The sequence below is a fragment of the Platalea leucorodia genome (assembly GCF_965183815.1).
Source record: "Platalea leucorodia genome assembly, chromosome: 3".
Lineage (NCBI taxonomy): Eukaryota > Metazoa > Chordata > Aves > Pelecaniformes > Threskiornithidae > Platalea > Platalea leucorodia.
The window spans coordinates 161,709-183,794 of record NC_138825.1 but is presented as its reverse complement, the minus strand read 5'-3'; the positions used below and the strand labels follow the sequence as shown (position 1 = coordinate 183,794).

General features: G+C 45.6%; 1 protein-coding gene across 5 annotated transcripts in view; it reads left to right on the top strand.

Moving 5' to 3' along the window:
• Positions 1-22,086, top strand: part of RIN2 (Ras and Rab interactor 2) — a 280,543-nt gene that overhangs the window by 159,617 nt on the left and 98,840 nt on the right. The gene's annotated exons all lie outside the window — the stretch shown is intronic.

Here is a 22,086-nt window from a genome sequence, read left to right as displayed (position 1 = left end):
GTGTTACCTCATGTCCTTTCAATGGATACCACTCAGAAGAGTCTGGCTGCACCTCCTCTATCCTCTCCCATCAGCTATATACACATCGATAAGATCCCCCTGAATCTTCTCTTCTCCAGGCTGAACAGTCCCAGCTCTTTCAGCCTCTCTTTATATGTCAGATGCTGCAGTCCCTTAAATCATCCTTGTGGGCCTTCACTGGACTCGCTCCGGTAAGTCTATATCTTCCTTGTACTGGGGAGCCCAGAACTGGACCAAGTACTCCAGATGTGTCTCACCAGCGCTGAGTAGAGAAGGATCTTCTCCCTCTACCTGCTGGCAACACTTCTCCTAATGCAGCCCAGGATGCTGTTGGTGCTCCATGCCACAAGGGTGCATTGCGGACTTCAGCTTGGTGTCCACCAGGATCAACAGGTCTTTCTCTGCCAAACTGCGTTCCAGCTGGTCAGCCCCAGCATCTACTGATGCATGGGGTTATTCCTTCCCAGGCGCAGGACTTTTCATTTCCCTTTGTTGATGTTCATGAGTTTTCTGCCTGCGGATTTCTCCAGCCTGTCCAGGTCCCTCTGGATGGCAGCACAACCCTCTGGTGCATCAGCCACCCCTCCCAGTTTCGTATCAGCTGCAAGCTTGCTGAGGGTGTCCTCTGCCCCATCATCCAGTTCATCAATAAAGACGTTAAGCAGTATTGAGCCCTGGGGTGTAAACCACTAATGACTGGCCTCCGTGGACTTTGAGTGCAGCGATTCAGCCAGTTATCAGTCCACTCCACTGTCCACTTATTCAGTCTGTTCTTCCTCTGTTTGTCTATGAGGATGTTTGAGAGACAGTGTCAAAAGCCTTGCTAAAGTCAACATGAACAACATCTGTTGCTCTCCCCTCATCCAGCAAGTCCACTTTGTCGTAGAAGGCTGTCAGGCTGGGTAAACATGATTTGCCCTTCAGAAATCTCTATATCTACTCGCAATCACTTTCTTGTCCTTCATATGTCTAGAAGTGGTTCCCAGGATTATTTGCTCCATCACCTTCCCAGGGATCGAGGTCAGGCTGACTAGCCTGTAGCTCCTTGGATCTTCCCTCTTCTTGAATATAGGAGTGACAAAAGGAAGCAATGCTGTAGGAATAAAATCCCTTTCTTTAATGAACAGCTTATCTGTAGCTTATCTGTATTTTTGCGGAAAGGATGAAAACAAGTGGCTGAACAGAAGCAGCCAGCTTTCATGGAGGCATAACAATGTCACTACTGTTTCACACACCCAAAATGTTCATTGTACAGTGTGATCACATGGGTAGAAAAGGCAGTCTTGGAAACGGCCCCACAATTAGCAAAGAGAGTTTCCTGAGTTTTCACTTGCAGTTCCTGGATTTCTCTCCAAACCCTTGGATAACTGGACGTCAAAACAAAACAAGCCACCACCCATCCCCCCCGTTATTAGTAGTTAATTATTTAAGTATTACTAAGTTGCCAGAAGAGGCTAGAGTTAGCTGGGTCAAGTGTAGGCTTGTGCCGGCATTACGAGCTGCAACGTGCTGTTTGTTATTCAGGGAGCCCTGCTGATGTGCCTGCGCTGGGGTCAGCAGGGGCAGAAGACGAGGAGCTCCTGCTCCCCGAGGTCCGCAGGGCTGAGCCTCGGGCTGCTCGCACAAGCAAGGCCTGCTCGCTGGGTGGGGGTTCACAGGCTCAGGCCAACCTGCTTGTCCACTAAAATGTGACTGTGAGTCAGAAGCGCTAGGTAATTCTGAGCCAAGAGTCAGCCAATTTAGTACTGCTCCTTTGGTATTTGGCAGGATCCAAATTTGTTTTTGTAGCATCTCCTCCAAAAGAGCAACTCCTCAAAGCCATTATGATGCCCCTGTCTTATGTACAGAGGGAAGGAGAGATTTGTAAAAGACAAAAAAAAAGAGCTTACTTGATCATGGTTACTTTTGCATAGCCATCCAAAACCATGATTGCGTCCCCAGAATGTTTAATGTAACAGGACTGTGGCAAAGTTAAGCGTTTGCTGAAAGTAGAGAGTAAATGCATTTTAATAAAGAAGCTGTTAAGGCAGTAATAGTTTTTGTGGAAGCCAAAAAAAGTAGACTGTGTGATTTGAAAGTTAAGCTTTAATGCAGAAGAGCCTCCTAGAAGGCCCCTCCAGCCTTATTTTTCTGGAAGTTTAAACGCTCAGAGCTTTCTCCAGAGTATGTTATTCCTCTAATATCATACTCTGTAAAATCCCTATGTATCTCTTGTTCCAGGCTGCCTGACTCAGAATCCCCTGTGGCCAAATTTTGCTCCCTGTTAATGCTGGTGTAAGGAGTTCTGGCATGTTACTGTGCAGACGTAGAGAAGAGGATCTGCTCCCTGGTTCCTTCCCTTTGTCTGCCTCCGAGCTGCAGTGTGCCCCTGCCTCTGGCAGCCTGGTGCCCTGTGATTATGCGCATTCTGAACTCTCTCAGCCACATGCGGTAAAGTGGCTTCACGCGCTAACCAGCCAAGCAGCTGCTCCCAGCCGACGGAGATTTATGGGGTTTCATTCTGAATGTGAAGAGCGGTCTCACTGCTAATGGCACTTTCAGCTGCTGTAGCACCCGTTGTAGGATGAGCTTGTGTTTGAGCCTTCCTTAAACTAAGGGCAGGTGGGTGTTTCAGAGCCCATTTTAGAGATGGTGCATTTTGGTTTGAGGTGAGCAGAGAACTTTGCTTGAGATGCAGCCTGCAAGCTTGTGGCTGGTTGTGAGACATCGGTATATTGAAAGCATTGTCCTGCAAGGTCCTGGTTACTGCCTAGTTTTGTCATGTGCCTGGCAGCAACCACAAGAAGCCCTATGCAGAATCAGGACTTCTTGTTTAAACAAGTTCACTCCATGAGACAGTGCCTGAAGGGGAAAAATAGAGCTTGTGATCTAATAGATAAGACAGGAAAAGAGCAAGAGGGGACCTGTCAAAGAGAGACTGATGGACGTGCTGGAGGTCACACAGCAGGCTAGTGGCAGAACTGGAAATAGATGGTGAATCTCTTGAGACACATCCTGGTGCTGGGTTGCTAAATCGCAATCATTTTGATTAAACGCCTCTCTCACTTCTGATTGCCCCTTTCCCAGGCCCGTTGTCCATGGATGTTTCTGCTTACTACCTACTTTATTCCTTCTTTCTTGTTACAAGAAAGGCATGGAAAACCATCTTTTGCTTCTCAGGCTGTATCTTGGAAACATCTGTCACCTGTTCTAGAGAAGGAAGTTTCCTTTCTCTTTTCCTACTTTAGATGAAACATTTTCCTGTAGGATGTGGGTGCAGCGCAAGTGGAGACTGCAGGGCAGTCACAGCCCCAGCCTGAACAGGGGAGTTGCCCCCGCATGATGTGATGTAGGAAGCTGGCTCACCAGGCAGCGCCTTGCAAAACCGCTGTGTGCTCCAGGGCACCGGTCTCCGATATCATTCACCCTGCCTGGCCTGTGTGTATCCGTTACCACGAACCAGGTCTGTCTCCGTGTGATCATCAATGTGCAATATGGGATTTTTATTCTCTTCCTTCCAGTGCTGACTGGAGTCAGTCCAAACCCAAGCCAGGGAATGCTCCATCTCATGCTTCTCCAGGAAAATGTTAGTGTTGGTGCAGAGAAGAAAAGGTCCTCCTGCTTTCACCCCTTGCCTTCAACTCAGTTGTCAGTCCCACAGTCCTTGGTTTGGGCCAGGCCACTGGCACTTTTCCCATCAGAAGGCAGATCTAGTCAATACCAAACAGCTTCCATATTGGATCCCTTCTGTTTCTACAATGTCTAGTCTCTGACCCAACTATATGTTTATTATTTTAAGAGTGCTTGTTGTTTCTGGACACTCATTAATGTCCAGGCACTAACTCTGCCTTCCCCTGTGCTTCCCACTGGAGCTTCTATCTCCACTACTCAGAGGTCACTTGGCCACCCTCCTGCTGCAGCTCTGGCCTTCTGTTATCAACCATAGCTGATCTTGCATGCCATCAGGACTTTCGGAGGAAAAGCAGCGTCCCTCTGGACCTAGAGAGACCTTTGAAAGAGTTCACTTTCTCATCTCTTCCAGCTCCGAGTCCTGGACACGTTGCTGACTCTGTAATCCTGTAAGCATCCTTCCCCAGTGGCCCTGGCCAATCCAGAGTGGAAGGACATTTGCTCCGTGTCTTCCATCCAATTGCTTCCCTCTGGAATCTGTTTTTGGATGTGAGGCTGTAAACCAGGCACCAGCCAGGAGTATTTTAGAGAACAGGAATTTTAGCCTAAGGATAAACAGCCAGGTTCATTTGTTCACATTGGCATTTGGGAGTATAATCATATGTCTGTCCATCACTCCTCTGCTTGATAACTTGCAGCCAGTTTCAGCAAAATTTGACAGTAAGTTAGAAGTCTGAGAGACATTACATTCCTTTCATGCAGACAGGCAGCTAGAGAGAGAAGGAGTAACCCCAGGGTGAGCCTCGTTAGACATCAGAGAATCCAGAGGGAAGCGGGCACTCAAGAAACGCAAATCGAGACGGCAGGCATCACTGATTTGCTACTCGCTGACCGGTTTGCTATTCACTGTTACAATTCCAAGGAACTATGATGACTCTTATGACATAAGACCAAAGCTGGCCTTCCTCTCCTCACAGCCACCATCCGCGTATCTGTTCCCTGCCCCATTCTGGCCCAGGTATCCGCATACAGACCACTTTAAATCCTCTGAGGGGAGAGGGAGGATAGGTTCAATGGATCTGTCAGTCACCGGAGCAAACATTAAGGTCTAGGATAGCGACAGGGTGGTGACTCCGAGTGTCTGCAGGGGTCCCCGCTTCCCACAGCATCGCCCTTCACTTCTGTGGATGTTATTCCTCCTCCTGCTCTGGGGTGCCAGACTCCTTCCAGCTGTCGCGTTAGCATCTGCAACGTGAGGTGCTGGTATCACTGCAGCAGCAATATGCAGCTTGGCAGGTATTAATATATTAATTTAGTGGCTTATCCCAAAAACCTATGGATGGGCATAGCAGCAGGTACACACCGAAGCTACTAACTAGTCCCTCCAGCTTCCTGGAATAGTTTGCATGTATTGAGTGCATTTATTCCCTGGTTTCATGACAGGGAGACTGGGATGATTATACTGTAATAGAGCAAAAGTGTCTGATCCCTTCCAGAGCTCCTGACAATACAGGAATTCTCTCCAACCATAAACCCTGCATTTCTTGCTTAATACCTTGAGTGTCTATGTGCAGCACTCCAGGGTGTGTACCCTCTTCAGAGTGAATTGTGTGATACAGAGCAAACCAAGGATGTTTTCTTAGGAGTCTCAAAAAAGGTCCAAGAAGGAAATTCCATTGAAACATGCAGGAATGCAGCACGTGTCTGAAATTCTAGTTTGTTGAGACTTCTGTCTCATGGCACGACCTGGGGAAAGAAGGATTTACACTGAATTTCCACTGGGGACACTTCAGGAAAAGGATCCCCAAACAGACAGAGGACCTGCAGCTTTTTCAGACAAGGACCGGAAACATAAGAGAGTTCTCCTAATATTCCTGAATGAGGTAATTCCTCTCATATTTGGACCCTGGAGCAAAACCAGTTTGGGTTTTGGCAATAGCTCCTTGTTTTTCCCTTCAGTAACTGCTAGAAAAGAACTGAAGAATGGAATCACTTATTTTGTTTCAGTTGTTTTCCCTCTGCTGTTTAGCTTCAGCCTCGGTTACTTATTGCCTGCAGGAGCTGCATGGGAATAGCTGGAGCTGGTGGCAGCATCTTTGTATTTGCTACACAAGGAGCAGGGAGATAGCCTCCATTCAAATTCAGACAGAGTAGATTTTGAACTTGCAAGACTTTCATGTGCGATCAGTCAAAACGGAGCGTTCTTCTGGCTTGCTTTAGCCGCTAGATACAAGCCAAACCTCAAAGGAGAGTTTGGGAATGCTGATTTTTCCTCCTTGCAGTATGAGCGAGTGCTTCGTCTGCAGACAGTTCTCTCCTGGGAAAGAAGCATTTCCTATTCTTAAATGAACAGAGAACTGAGCTTTTCCTTCTGTAATTAAGAAGACTCCAGCTGAGGCCCTTTTTCTGCTCTTTGCTAAAACCTGAAATTATGTCCTCCCTTACTGTGAGTTTTTAATGTTTTGCTAGTTTTGTTTTCCCCGTACTTACACATTGTCACATACTCTGAGAAAGCCTATTCCATTGCCTCTTGCAGGAAACACCACTTGTCTCATGAGAAGGCTGCTTGACTGATTTCCACCCTAATTCGACAGATCAAGGACACATTTTTCTTAAGCTTTTGTACCAAATTTCAGAATCTTCTGAGCTCCTATGCTCACAGTTAGAAGTCACGATAAGAAATAGGGCAGGCTACAGCAATAATCAGCAAAGTGGGAGTAGTTCGTCAGTTAAAACTGTATTTCCAGAGCCGTAGACTTAGGGGAAATTTGTGAAACAGCAGCAGGTAGTCCAAAATCAAATGCAGAAGAAGAAAGGATCCTTTAGGCAGGTGGAGAACTAAAATGAGCGAAACGAGAAATAAGTGAACAGTGGCTATTCAGCCTAGTTCAGATTTAACTATCTCAGAACCACTGAGCAGCACTGTATAAAACAATTCATGGTTCTGTATGATTACTTTTTGAGATAGATAGGTGGGCATTGGATTAGAAAATGTTGAAAGGCTACCAGAGCTGGAGAGAAGGTTAAAAAAAGCAGCATGCCTACTTGCGTGGCTTTTGTGATTCTAGCCATTGCTGTGGGCAGAATAGCTGTAATGTAGACCTGGGCCAAACAGGAGGGGGTTGTAGGAAAACCTTTAGCATTAGCAGGTAGGATAAAACAGTAGGAAGCAGTTATACCTGCCTTTTTGTTCTGATGAGCAACCCCTGCTGTGTGCCAATTAGTGCAGTACTGTGCAGAGTTGCAGCAGACTTCCAGCAAATCTGAACCTGTCTCCTTTGAAACCATGTGTTCTCTTTGTTGGTGATAGATAAGGAATAGCAGTGTTTGCTAGAATGAAATGTTCCTGTTTTCCTTAATATTTGGGGGTTTCCATGATATTTTCAGAGGACCATTTCCAGAGCTAGGCATAGTGTAGCCAAGAGCTTTGGCAGCAGTCCTCTGGTTACTCTTAATGCAAGAATTAAATACCTCAGTGCCCAGGAGCAGATTTGATAGAAGGGAATATGTGCTCATACCCCAAACAATGTGGGCTATTTGCTCAAGCCTACCTCCCTCAGCTGTGGTAAATGGGGAGTGCTCTAATGTGACTTGTGCGTCGGGGAAGTCGCTGCTGGCCGATCTGACACTGGAAACCCCTTATACCACCAGTGCGAGGTTTACTGGAGAACATCTCTCCAAATCCTTAGGCTGCAGCGCGCCCCCCCCCCCGAAATGCTTGGCAGTGAATTTCCTCTAGCTCCAAGGAGACCCTTCTTTGTTGGAGTGAGAGTATTTAACAAAGAGCATCCCTCAAAGACCAGACTACCATTGCATTTTGGACCTGAACAAACCCAGACAGCTTTCATTCTCTTCTCAATGTGAGCTATAAGTCTGCAAGAATCTCAAAGCACTGTATTAGTCCAAGGAACCTTTATAGTAAGAGGTATCTGGGCAACAGGCTTAAACAGGAATTATATCTACAATGAGGGAGATTTCTTACTGGTGTAAATCAGTTTGCTCCAGGGCTGTCTTAAATAACCCAGACAGCCTGGGCACGGTGCTTGAACGTATGCCATTCTCCACATGTGCAAAAGTCTAGTGAGGTCAGACTTACTGCATGTGCCAGAAGAGCAATGCATCGTACGCAGCTGGGCTCCCTGCACACACCGCGCAGAGCTGCTCTCTGCATAAGCAGCAAGCCAAATTAATGGGACTATTTGTGTGCACATAGCGTAACTCCACAGCATGTATGCTGCAAGTCCAGTGCATCTGGAATTACAGCCAGCACCCGTCTCCTAGCTGTCCCACGGCAAATCTGCTTTGGAGACAGGCTTACATCAATGTCACTTTGTTCCAGCTGTCTTTCTGTTGTTTTTCATCCGCTTCTCATTGTTTTATAGCCCATCTCACCTGTCGTCTTTGTCCTCTCTGTCCCTTTTCTGCCTGCTCCATGGCATGGCAGGGAGATGCCATGCATGCATCGCCTCCCAAGCCACAGTGGCAACGTCCGGAATTCTGCACAGCTTTTATAGTGCTTTGAGCTCACCAACAAGGTTTTTTTACCCAAAGAATTGCACTTTTTCTTCCAGTAAGTCCAGCTGTGTTATGTATCCAGTTCAGCCAAATGAGCTTCCTGACAAAGTGCATTCCACAGCTAGCATTTGCTCACCCAGGGAAACCAACCTCTGCTGTGTACATGGAAGGGTTTTAATTCTGCTGTCCCATGGCAGAGTGAGGTATTAGGCGATGACCTTAATAAATGGTCCGATTTTTGTGGAGCAAAAAGCACTGGAAAGTGAAAACTGCATTAGAAAACACCCTGTCAGCCTTCCCAGGAAATGCTTTCTTTCTATGGGAATAGCCAAGCCTCGTAAAGGAAAGTTCTTGTTATTTAGGTTGATTAATAGCTAATTGCTTTGCTCAACAGTGGGGGCTGGGCTAGATCCCAGACCAGGAGCGTTGCTAGTGAAGCCCGAGGTGAGAACTGTTAACCTGGAGTGAAACTCAAATATTTTAATGCAATACCACTGCAAGGGAAAATTGGTGCTCGTGCTGCTGAAGGGGTTGCCACGTTTGCTTTGCCCATGTGGGGTCAGCATGACGTGGGTTACTGTTAACATTCGTAAAGCTGTCATAAATAATTAGCATACACTTTCTACTTTGGAATAATCCTTATTAGCAACTTTTGTTCCCCTGAATGACCTCCAGAGAGGAGCCTTGCAGACAGTCCAAAGAAAGCAGGCCCAGACACCTCTATTTGGAAGCACTGTCCTCAGCAAATTAGGCACAGAGGCCTTTGGAATGATCTTCTTTCCAAATGTCTGCTGGTTTTATGGAGGCTAATGATGTAACTGAGAAGCACCGTCTGCACTTCAGGTTGAATTCAAACATTTTCCATGCTAAAATAATTCCAGCTGCTTCATTTGCTTCCTTTTCCTGTAGATTCCTTTCCGATTGATGTGTTTCATACTGACAGTTTTGACAGATGCTGGCGCTGGTCAAACAGAATTCCTGACCGAAATCCAGACAGGAGTTTATTGTAAAATAGCATCTGTCTTTCCTAGCCAGCTGCTGCGCATTTGGGGTAGCAGGGAAGGTGGTGTTAAATTTGTATTTCAGTTACACAAAGTTAGTTTCGGGTTTTTTTGCGTTTTAGAATAACTAAAACGGAAATCCAGGTTAGCTGCCGTGTATGGACCATTCAGATTAGTGGAAGCAGGAGAAGAGGAGTGGATGCATGGGAGTGAATGAAGTGCAGTGGACCAGTCCGTCTCTACAGGCAGCAGTACTGTGGGCCCAGAGCCCCCAGATTAGCTCGTCCTGGCCCCGTAGTATAACAGATATGCCGCAGGGTATCGGGGAAAAAGGTCTTCTGGGTCAGAACCTGACAGTGTCTCTCATCCCAAGACAGCTCTTGTTTCAGCAGAACTTTCAGGTTTGCCCGGGACTGGTGATAGAAGCTGCAGTGGCCTTAGAGACTTCTTCCATAGCTGCAAAAATACACTTCCTCCTGTCCGCCCCTTGCAACCTGCAGTTTACATTAACAGTGGGATCATTACATTGTTCACCTTCAGTTATGCAAACAGTCCCAAAATTGGCCTTCACACTCTGAAGCAATCCAAATCCTTCATTTCTTTGGACAGTCTAGTGAGAATATTGTATTTTACATGTAATGGCCGTAGGAATATAATGGTCCCTCTGTACATACATACACTTACAGCTTATGTCTTAAAGAAATGCTGTAATACCTTTAAGAATAAATGATCATCGTGGTTGTAGCCTTTTTTACGATGGCAAAAATCAGTAAAGAAGGAAAATGTGCCATTTGTGTAAGCCAGTATTTTAAAATACATGAACAGCAAATCTCAGGCAGCAGCAGAGCTCTGAAAATTGGTGGGACGCTTGTGAGTACAAATGCTGTAACAATTCCAGCATAGAGTAGCTGTGCAAGACCTATTCATGCTTATTACAGTTTATTAGAAGTACAGCATTGCGTTGTCATGCTGAATCTTGAGCAAGTACAGGAGAAGAGAGGAATCCTTCCAGGACTGTCTTTTTGCAGCATGCCTGACCTGGTCTCCAACGTGGATTTGCGTAGAGGATCCTGGGTGTACGGAGTTCATTGCAGGCTCAGGTTTGCAAAATGTCAGAACCAGTAATCCTTTCCTTGGCTCTGGAAGTCAGACTCTCCCCTCAGTTGTCCTTGGGGAATGAAGCTAAATCATTACTCTGGATTTGGGAGCAGTATTCGGGTGAGAAGTTTTTCCTGACTGTGGTGCAGTCTTGCATTCATGAAATTGTAGTGCAGCTTATCATCAAATTAGCAATACCCCCTTCTCTTGCAAATGGGTTCCTTTATAGTCTAACTGGAAGGATGTGAGCACTGAGAAGTGGCCAGTGATACACTATGTACTATTATTTTCTGTATTGACAGTTGAGAAAATAATATCATAGCACAGAAGTTTGGTTTTGAATTGTTTATTGGACTAAAAACAGTTTAAAAAACAAGAAATAAATCCAGCTGTTAGAAAAAAATGTGTTGTTTGAGGTGGATGAACTTTCATTCTGGGAACTATTTTCTTGTCTGCGGATCATTTGCAGCAATGGACTAATGCTTTTGCTTTTCCTTGTATACAAATGTAGAACAAGCTCGGCAATTACGAATTGGATATCGGCCCATTTAAGGAAGATCGCTGTATTTAGTTTTGCTGTTTGACCTCAGCAGCAGAGTGGTGTGACTGAAAATATACCTGCGCCGCACAAAATCAGTCTACTAGATAAACAATAGCAATGTCCTTTTCTAAAGCATCTTTGAAAAATACTTGTACGTAATTTCTTGCTAAGATTGACCTCTGCCAGGAAATTTAAATAGTCAGTTACTACTTTAAGTAGTAATCGGTTTTGGTGACTGTCAGCTGAAACTCAGCTTCACATAGGGTTTTGTTGCACAGAAGGCGCAGGGAGGAATACAATGGGCTGTGTTACCTTATAGTGGCCTTAAGATAATAATTGATATTGGGTGGTCTGAAGATTTAGAATTCAGTCAGTGATGGCACCCACCCCGCAGGTTCCAGCTGCCCCGTTGCTTCCCTGGCGAAGCCGACCTTCCCTGGTCTCCCTCACACGGTAGCCCCTGCAGAAATGCCTTGAGAGGCTCCACCCGAGTGCTCTCCTGACCATACTGCAGGTGATACCGTTTGAGAAGATCAAATAAAAATGCCCAGAGGGACAATGATGGAGCTCCCAAGAGAAGAATGGGAAATTGAGGAGAAGTGCGATCCTAGCTGAGGCACAGGAATGGAGAGGTAGCTGTACTCCCTGTAGCCCTCCTATGTAGCTTTAGGTTTATGTCGCATAAAATCATGTTTTTAAATGTGCTTAGGGCTTAAAGATGCAGGTGAGTGCCTTGGGTTAGACCTCAAAGCCCCTAAAAATGGCAGTTAAATAGCTCCCCAGCTTTGAGGACCTGTATCTCGGTTCTCCACTTGTACAGTGGAAGTAATTGTGGCTCTGCCATCAGAGCCTGTGCCTGGATACCATAGCGATGATGCCTGTGCACAGCCCTGCAGGCAATGCGTCCGCTCTTGCCTTATTTGCCTCAGTGCTAAATAATGTTCAGCCTGTGCTAGTGTGCCACGATGCATTGATATCGATGGTTTTCAGCAGCTGAGGTTCAGGCCATGAAATTACTGACTTGTTTCCTTCAAGATGAGTCAAGTAGGGAAGAAATAATTTGTTTGTGTGTGTCCTTGTTCATTTCCCCGCACTGTGAAGCATTAATTGGTGACTGAATGCAAAATTTCCTTTCCCCTGTTTGTTCTTGCAGGACTCACATAGGAGTTAATTGCCAAAAATAAAATTTCATGATATAACAGTATAAGGGATGACAAAGCCCACGTCGGGGTGGAACAGTTTGAAATGCTGTCAGGTCCTAAGGACACTACTCTAATAATACGCCTTCTTTTTTGGCAATAGGGAGTAGGCAAAATAATCTGTGAGGTAATGGTCTGACTTGGCATTTACAGCTTGCAAGCCGGTGTTCAGCAGCTCAGCAGTTTAGGATTACAGAATTATCAACAGAGAGAAATATTGTTGCTTGAAATTGTGACATGGTTTTATAAACTTCCTTCTTTTACAGATTCGGTTAAACAGCAGAGGACTTATCTATTCTGTTGGTCTCCTGCTGGCATCTGTTTTTGTCACAGTATGTATATAGTCTTTTGTTCTTCATTTCCAGAAGAGTGATTTTTACAGATGTTTTCTTCACCTCTTCCTTTCGCACCTTCAGCTGCAATAGTGGTTGCAAAGTCTGTTGTTAAGGGATAGGAATGGTCACTCCTATTGTAAACTTCCCAAGACTTAATCTGGTGTGTTGCAGAAGCTATCGCTGTCACAAGATGGCTCATATTTGTATATTTTTCATGGGAGAAGTCTGGGAGATCCATTAGTAATCCTTAGTTATTTTTCACGCTAGAGTTGAAGCAGATCCCTTGATGTATGATGAGATCCAGTCTCCTGTTGGACAGGTAGACAAAAAGCTGTACAGTTTGCTTTGGCCCTCTGCAGGAACCTTCTGAAATACAACACAGACCAGAACGAATAGTGCCTGGACGTGGCAATGTTTCTGTGCCTCGCATTCCCTGACCTGTCGAGGTCCAGCAATAGCAGATAAGAAATGATAAAGAGAAGAGGGTTTATGTGACATTTTCCAAATCTTGAGACCAGCTGCCATAGGGGGTCCTCCTGTGTGTTGCACACCAACAGAATTCCCATATACACAAGACTTGAATTTTTTAAGAGGTTGGTGTGGGAGCAAACTAAGCAAAGTCAAACAAGGCCTTAGACTGTGTGGCTCTAGATTGAGATGTAGAGGGCCATGTGAAGCATTTTCTGTGAAGAAAAAGGAATCTGGCCTTTGAAAACATTTCTGATGGAATTAAATGGGACTGTTCTTGCCAAAATGAAATTCATTGCAGAAACTTAGGGCCCTTAGGCCAGGACTCGAGGTGGTGTAAGTCAGTGTGGCTTCAATGACTGCGAGGGGGCTACTCTGATTTACTTCAGCTGTGGTCTTCAGCCCACTTGTTGCAGTACTTGCATTGCGATTGCTTCCAGGTGACCATGATCAGTAAGGGGACAGTCATCTTTGTGCTCCTGTAATTGAGAAGGGGATTTACCCCTTTATTCGAAATGCTCCTGCTGTGGTGGCTTACTCTGTGTTTATTGTAGGTTTTTGGCGTCCACATGAACAAATGGAAACTGGATAAGAAGCTAGGGTGTGTGTGCCTTTCCCTTTACGGCATCTTCCTGTGTTTCTCCATCATGACAGAATTCAATGTTTTCACTTTTGTGAACTTGCCAATGTGCAGAGATCACTAATGCAGGTGGCAGACTGTCGGGAGGAGCTTCCTTCTTACCTGTGCAATACAAACCACGGCTGGCATCTCCTGAATGCGGTGCACCTCCAAGTCGTGACGTATATCCTGTTCACTGTTCATAGGACCCGTGGCCCCGTCTAGGTCTGCCCTCTCCCTGACCCCCCGCAACCTGGAAAAAATCCTGCATCGATGTGAAGATTATTTTTTTCAACATTCATGTGATTTCCTAGCTCAGTTTTTGAACAGTGTGACTGGGACTCTAGATGAACTGGCTGCTAACTGGCGTCAAGCCAGGCAAAACTGGTCTGCTACAATTCCTTCTTTTTTTAAGTTATTTGATGGAAGACTAATCTAATTTATGACTTAAGACTATTGCTACAATGCAGAAGAGGGTACGTCGTACAGGGGCTGATTTTCAAGGAGAATCATGGGAATTTTTTTGGTTGGTTTTTTTGGTTTTTTGGGGGGTTTTTTTAGTTTTGTTTTTTGGGGTGTTTTTTGTGGTTTTCTTCTTTGGTTTTTGTTTTGTTGTTTTTTTGTTTTTGGTTTTTTTTTTTAATTGCCAGAGATCAACATCCTCTCTTGCAGCCTCTCCTTCTGAGAGCTGGGTCTCCTGAAACGATCCAAAGGTCACAGGGCAGTGTAATATGGGAATACAATTCAAGGTACTCAGCATATGAATGGATTTACTGCATATTAAAAGAAGATTGCCAAGGCAACAGGCGATGACTTTTTACCATAAATAATGAATCTTGTACAGGTATGATGAGGAACGCAAGGTAAACGTGGATTCAAAGGGTGAACACTGCTACCGTTTTACTGCTAATGTTGGAGTTTTATTACGAGGGTGTTTATGGTATTTCCAAGCAATAGTTTGATCGCCAGCCCAGGAGGGCTACCAAGGAGGTGTCCTGGTTTTTAATGATCTGCACATGGAAATGGAAGGCCAGAACTTTCTCTGCTTCATCAGATTTCTTGGTTTGGGGGGATTCAATAGTTCATGTCTTCTTCGTTCTGAGAAGGACATAAGTACATGTTGGAACTTTTCTAAATGAGTTACAGACACTGGTTTCTTTAAAAGGAAAGAGGCATATTTTGCACAGACATAGTTACTGAAGTCATAATTTGCCACTCTTTAAAGAATACACTGGACCTGGCCAGATATTTGTCGTCTTAAGCAGTTGAACTTCTCTGATAACAGATCACGTGGATTCATCACCCCTCCTTTGGGAGGGAGGAAGACACAGAGAGAGATGGCACTTTTTAAAATGTGGAATATCTTCAATGCAGACTCGCTCACAGATCTTAAGTTATTGTGAAAGTTTAGCTATTCATTGTTCCAATATCCCTGCTAGATTTTGTATAATTCTGTATTAATATGCAGGCAGATTCCACCCCATGAGAAACACCATCACAGCTTCATTTGTATGTATTGATACTGTGGATTCTTGCCAGTGCTGGCTCTTGTATTTACTTTAAGCACTGATCACTTCTGATTCATTTGGTATGTTTTTTCCTCTTTCTTGTATATGTTCTACTATGAAATGTATTAAGATACTACCAGCTAGGTGAATGTTTTTGTCTATGGTACAAACAGTGGCAAATATCGGTAGTAAAGGCACAGCAAACCCTATGTAAAAGAAAGAAAGGAAAAAAAAAAACCAAAACACCAAACCCTAAACTATAGCAGGAAAAAAAAAAAACCTCCAACTAAAAGAAAAAAGAAGAGCGCGCCCCGTTCACAGACAGAAAGCCAATTTTTATTTCATTTGCACTTTTGGAAGTGATTTTTTCAGTTTAATTTTCTTTGGGCAAAATGTTGTAAATCCAAATATTTACACCGTGTGGTTTCCATTCAGCTCAGCACACTTGATTTTCTTTCCTTGTCACACTAAATGGTGGAGGTCGCTGGCAGCCGTTGCGCTGTGCGTGTCGAGGAAGTGGAGTGGAAAAAGCGGTGTACCGCTGGCCCCGGTGAGCAAAGCGTGCTTGTGGATCCCCGGCAAGAAGAAGGAAGGGTCCGGGACGGGCAGCAGGGAGAGTCAATGACATGCCTGCCTCATCATTTTTCGTTCTGGAAAACGGTTGTGTTGCTACTTGCTGAGCTGTGCAGCCTGTTCGAGCAGCCTTCGCGTAGCTGTGCCCGCTGGAAGTCCTCTTGCGTTAGGAAGCCCGCTGTACCTTCCCGTTGTTGTTTTTTTGTTGCTGTTCGTTCTTTTTTTGTTGTTGTTAAGGAGATTAATAATAATAATAATAATAACAACCACTGCAATGCCTAAAATACTTCCTTAAATCAAACAACGTTAGCAACAATGTGGCACATTTCACTAAAATCCCCCCCACAAACACACAGCTATACTCTTGTAGCAAGATGCAGTTGCTCCTAAGCAGAGTGTTTCCTTGCTGACAGAAGGGACAGATTTGGGGAAGAAAAAAAAAAAAAGAGAGAAGTTTCACATCAGGGCCTATTATTACTTCTATTTTGAATATTTATACTGCTGCTCCAATGGAGCCAGTTGGATCTATTTCTACGAAATAGCCATTACCTATCCCGTGGCACAAAAACTGCATGAGTATTTTTTAGGAACTTTTCCTATTGGTGTGCATTAAATACTGTAGTATATCGTAGCTTTGCATTGTGTGTAAAACCTGAAATACCTTGTTTTGACACTTGTATGTTGTGCAAGAATGTTCTGCAAGTTGTTTGTTCTAAGCATAAGCAAAAAGTACATTGAACTGCCATTATCTGTGCCATACGTGAATTGATAAGCACTTCCTACATTGACGGTTTCAGCAAGATGTGCTTACAATTTGCAACCAAATCAACCAGTGCAGACCTGGTTTGGAACAGGATAGACCAACTGAATGTGTGCATTCTTGTTTTTGTCTCCAAAAGAGAGAGCCTCTCGAGTTTGTTAGCATAATCAAAGCCTCTGGAAAAGTCCCCAAAGCAAAAATCTTGAGCAATTTTTAGCATCCTTCCTGTACGACATCTCCAAATCTCACACAGACAGTTATATTCACATGCAGTGCGTATTAATAGCTTTACTTTATTGAGCCAAGCCGAGGGCTGAGTCTGAGGGGTTCTCTCCGCCCGACGTTAGATTCTGGAAGCTGCCGGCGGTGCGCGGGGGGACAGCCCTCGCCCGGCTTCGGCCTCCCGGTGAGAAGCTCTGCGGTGCCCGTTGCTGTCCGAGCCGCGGGCGTTCATTTTGGCCGCGGGAGCCCCTCGAGGGCAGCTGCTCCCTGCCCTGCACGGGCGGCTGGGCTGGCAGAGCCCCTGGAGGTGTGGGGCGGGACGGGGCCGGGGTGGGGTTGGGGCTCGGGGCCGGGATGGTGGGGGGGTTGGGGGCGGCTGGCTGGGGGGAAGGAGGGAGCTGGGGCACAAAGGGGCTGTGGAGAGGCCTGGGGTTTGGGGGGCTGGAGGAAACCAGGGGTGAAGCCAGGTTGGGTTGGGTTTTTTGAGTGTGGCTGTGATTCATTTGCGTTTTTATTCTTCTGAAAGCAAGGGTCACCTTCACGCCTGAGGCTGCTCTGGTCTTTGGACCAGTCAACTGTTTTTGTTTCTGTTCCTAGTGGTTGCAGACAATTCTTAATGAGTATTTCAAAGGGAGATCAAAGAGCCTTTTCCGCAGTGGAGAGCACTTCACTGCAGCTCTGACTTTGACCTGATTTAAATTTGTGATCCCTTGCCAGTTTCAACTCTGTCCAACATGTGGATGGCCTTCCTTTGACAGCGGTTCACAGGCAGCAGGATAGGATAGGATAGGATATGAGGAGGTCTTAAGACATGCTGGAAAAACTGCTTTTGTCCCTACCAAAGGTGAATTTTATACTTGCTTTTTTTTTTTCCTTTTTCTTTTTTTTTTTTCCTTTTTTTGATGTACTGCACTTTTTGGTAGATTGTTTCTGCGATAGGAACACCAACCTGAAATGGGTGCGTGAGAGGAGATTTTCACTGGTATAATTTGGTTTTTTCCCTGTGATGCTACATGCCTGCTTTGTTTTCAGCTTCCTCTCCTCAGCTGTGTCATTGAAACCAATTGATTAGCATGCTTTGGATTTGTGGTGTCGGTGCTTGCGAAAAGGAATGCTCGTTCTTAACATTCAGATAGATGCGTGACTGGCTTTTTTTCTTGAAAAAACAAATCAGGTAGAACAGCAATCTAGTTTTAGAAAAACAACGTTCGCTGTAGGTGGAGCAACCTGAGGGTAACGTTTAATATCCTGCTGTCAGAATGGGAATTTTTATATGCCTTTTCCAAATAACCGTATTAATACTTGTGAGATAAACTGTAGCTTGAATATTGTTGGATAACTTTTTAGAAAACCATAACTTTCTGCTGATTGACAAATTTTTCTTACATGAAGATTTTTTGGAATCCCTGATCCTTTCAAATGAAGCTCACAGAGATGCAATAGCATAAGGTTTATCTATGTCAAAGTTGCACCACTGGAGCTTTAAACTTGTTTAAATATATACTTTAAAAATCAATCTCAGTGGACCATGCTTAGCTGGGTTTAAATCTGCCCTGTATTCATGAAGTTGCACTTGATCAGTAGCCACTGTAAGTTAGTCTAAAACAGACTTAAATCCAGGTAAGAATGTCCATATTAGGTTTGTACAACTTTAACTGAATCAGTTTAAAGCCATGCTTTTAAGGAAAGCAGTGGAAGTTTGAATATTTGGAAGACCTCAGCCACTTCACTTCAAATTTGAGGAACTGCAGAGTTTGGGTGTGCTGAACGGGTGTACCAAGTATAATGCAAGGCTTAAAGGAAGAGAGCTTTCAGTATTCACTGGCTTGAGTGAAAGCTGACCTCTATGGAGATCAACGGCGAAACCCCAAGGATTGTTTTGTAGGGACAGTGTACGTGTTTGCAGCAGTAAGTCCTGAAAAGGACTGTTGCACTTTGTTTTTTAAAGATGAATGAACTTTTTATTTTCTTATCTGAATAGATAAATGAAGAACTATTAATATGACTAGGCACCTTTACGGGAATTTACATTAATATTCTGTTAGCACTTAGTGGCCTCAAATCTGAAGCATATTTCACAAATGCATCTACTTCCACCCAAACGGCTCTGACTTGTTTGGCTCAATCTCCAGAATCAATCTCAGGTGTGGGCAAATCCATGCCTTTTGGAAAAGTTTTCTTTACTCGTGGGAAAGCAATGGCAGTTTGTTTTATTGTGCACCAGGGGATATAATTTGGCTGTGAAATCTGTTGTTCACTGCCCTGAAACAGCCTGAGATCTAGGCCAAGTTATCCAAGTTTGGGCAGAAGCATCTAATTTCAGGAAAGCTTCTAAAAAAGCACAATTTATTTAAAGCAACAGATTTTGTAATGTATTTATATAGTCAAAATGACTTTATTGTGGTATATTTTAGGTAGTTTTTTTATTTTACTTTTTCTAATAGCCTTGCAGAACAAGTTTTAAACTTTCCACACCAAAACAACCTGACAGAAATCTTGTCAATATAATCCTCATCTGCCAGGTAGGATTTGACGGGTGCTAAAAGTCAACACGATAATTTTACAGCAACAGTTTAGCATAACCTTTTTATTGCCACATGAGGGAAATCATAACATTGCATGCCTGAACCTAGCAGCGCGGTTGTAGTTGATCACAGATCTGCTCAAACGTTGAGCATTTGCCTCTGAGGTTTTCCATCGGCATGCCTGGCGAGCAAAGCAACGCGCTTGGATTCCCAGAGGAGCAATCCCTGTTGCTGGACGTTTTGTCTGTCTCGTGCTGTAACGAAAGGAGGGGGCTGCTGGTGCAGACCACCCCTTGGTTACTGCCTGCTAGCTTGGAGTGATGCTTGCTCCTTTTTCACAGTAGAAACACAGATTTCCCTTAGGACCAAGTCTTACCGCGATTCTGGTCGGTGTTGTCTTCTGGGCGATAGGCGCTGGAGTAGGCGAGGAAACAAGCGCTCCATTCACTTCGTGCACGTAGACAGACGTTTGGTTGAAGAAGGAGTTAACTGCAGAAATGTTTTGTGGAGAGAGAGGCCCGTGACTTAAGGAAGTTTTAGTAATCATAGGGATACGTAACTGCCATTAGGAATGCAGAATAAAGACGTCTGCACTCGTGCAGTGAGATCTACATGTGCAACTGGTGGGGCCATCTCAGTAAAGCAGTCCCCTGGGCAGCAAACCCCCACATCTCTGAAGGAGACCTGCCGTAATAATTCCTGTCAAAAAGTGGTACCATCAGCGTACAGGTACATGGCTACCGTACAATCACTGTCACTTAGTGTTGGCGGGCCAAAGTTCTAAAAGGGAAATAGCCGTGGGATGGCAGGAGCACCGATGTCCTCCATGTCCTCTGGGACGTGTCTCCATTCTGGGCAGCGCCTGGTTCCCGTGGCCGGCGTGGTTCCTGAGAAGGCTGAGCCTCGGGCAGCTCTCGTCCCAGCTGTGCCCACGGCCGGCAGCGCGTTGTGGGAGAGGCTGTCGGGGCAGCCACAGACCACGCAGCCCGCGCCGTGCAGCTGGGGCGTGCTGCTGAGCCCAGCTCTCGCAGCTTCTCAGGGCCGCCCAAAGTGCTGCTCCCGGGGCGGGGGGAGCACGCTGCCTCCGCTCCTGGGTAATACCCACCCCAGTGCAAGGGGCCGGGGGCATTTGTGCCTCTTCCCTGGCCTGATTCAAGTCCTGGCACGTTTGGGCAGGCTGCGCTCAGGCAGGCTCCTAAGTTGCAAGTCCAGAAAGTCCCAGAGCCCTTGCTTAACTTGAAGCACACACCTTGTTGTGCAGAGTTCCATGTACCGAAAGCTAAGCACATGCTTAAGTGTTTTGCTGAGAAATCTGGTTTAGTGAGTCCAGCTCTTTGGCAGCGGCGGGGTTTATTTAAGAGCCCCACAAAAGCAGCACATGCCGTCTAAGAGTGGGGGCTGTCGTAGGGAGCAACTGCAGCAAAATGTTCCCGTTGGAGGCGCGGGGCGGGCAGAGTCCTGCGTGGTCAGCGAGCGGATGGCTCTGGTGAGAGCCCATAACGAACGTGCCTGGGCTTAAAATAAGGGAGGCGACTTTTAGAAGACTTTGTAGAAGTTTTATAAACTGTTCACTGGGAGTCAGCTACTGAGGTTTTTACTATTGATGCTATTTAGGAAAGTAGATTTTCCCTCACAGGTTTTGCCTTGAGGTGGTCTCTCGCTTTCCTGCATGCCTTTCTAGAAGGCAGTAGCCCGTGTTAGTAGCTCTCCTGTGCAAACAGGAGCTGATGCTGAGCTTCCTGAAGTTAAAAGCAAGGTTTTTTAGCTGAGCTAGAAGGGCTTTGGACCGCGCCCGAGCCCGGGGCAGTCCGCCAGTGGGGTTGTGCAGTGTGCCTTCTGCTGCAGCCTGCAGGCGGGTGCCCCACGCCAGCGGCGAGGTGCCCCTCTCGCCTTGCTTGCTCAGCAGCTCCTGCTAGCACAAAAAGGAGAGCTGGGCAGCTCCTCGGCCTGCCGTATGCTAGCTAAGTCATTTGCTGTTCTCTCACATTTCTGAAGCGTGCACAGGGCTTGAGTGGGGTCTCTTGAATTTGAGGATCCAGTTTGCCTTTGGAAGAGATGGAAAAAGAATTTTGCATTGGAAACTTTGGGCTAAGATACCACAGCAGTCATTCTCTCCCACGTCCCAGCTTCGTGCAACTGCATCTGTAGGCATAAAGATGGTGAAGTACGAAGGGTCACATCCAGGACCCTCTGATGCTGCTGGCTACTCTTGAGCCAGCACTTGAAATTAAGTTGAAAGCCATGTTACAAAAACACGCTTTTACATCTGGACTTTGAGTCCTGGTGCAACTTGTGTGTAAGTAGGGTTAATTACTCTTGGCAGGACTGTGGTAATGAAGGACAGTTTGCAGGATCTGATCCTGTATTAGCATCCCTGTCACTTTTTGACTTCACATTGTTGAGGACAGCCTTTGTTGAGAAAGGGTTAATTTTCTATAGGATGGCTAAGTAGGATGCCACACTGTGGCTATAGAAACCAAATGCAGTCCCTAGCAGAAGGCAGGCCTCCTTCCTGGCTGTTACAGCCTTAGAGCTACATCTTGTAATTTTCTTAGCAAATGCTAAAACAAGGGTAACTAAGCTGTTTGGTAAGGGAAGAAGGGAATGAGGCTGGGGGAAGGCAAGAGAGAAGATAAACCCTGCAAAAACTGTAGTTTGCGATCACTTGAATGAGGAGGGCTTGAGTTTTCCTCGTGCTATCGGCAAATACAGAGTGCACCCTCCCATCCCGCTATCAAGGGCGCAAGTGTGCAGACAGATGTGCTCTGGCTGCAGCTGTGCCAGATGAAGAGGTACTGACCCTCGTCCACCCTCTGCAGCGAACACCCTTATCTCTTTGCTGAAGCTAACCGTCTGCCTGTGCGATTGTGCGCTGATCAGTGTCCGAACAGGGGGAGCTTGTTTGAGCAGCTCAGTGGGCAGCTACTTGTAGGAGCACGGCTCTTTTGGGAGGGCACGTCTCTCTGGGACCTCAGATGCTGTGTATAGGAGGACTTCTGATAGAGACGAGAGATGCAGACCCTCTATAAACGTTGGGACACACCATGAAATCTTTTTCAAAAGCAGACATCCCTGTACACCCAACAGCTGCC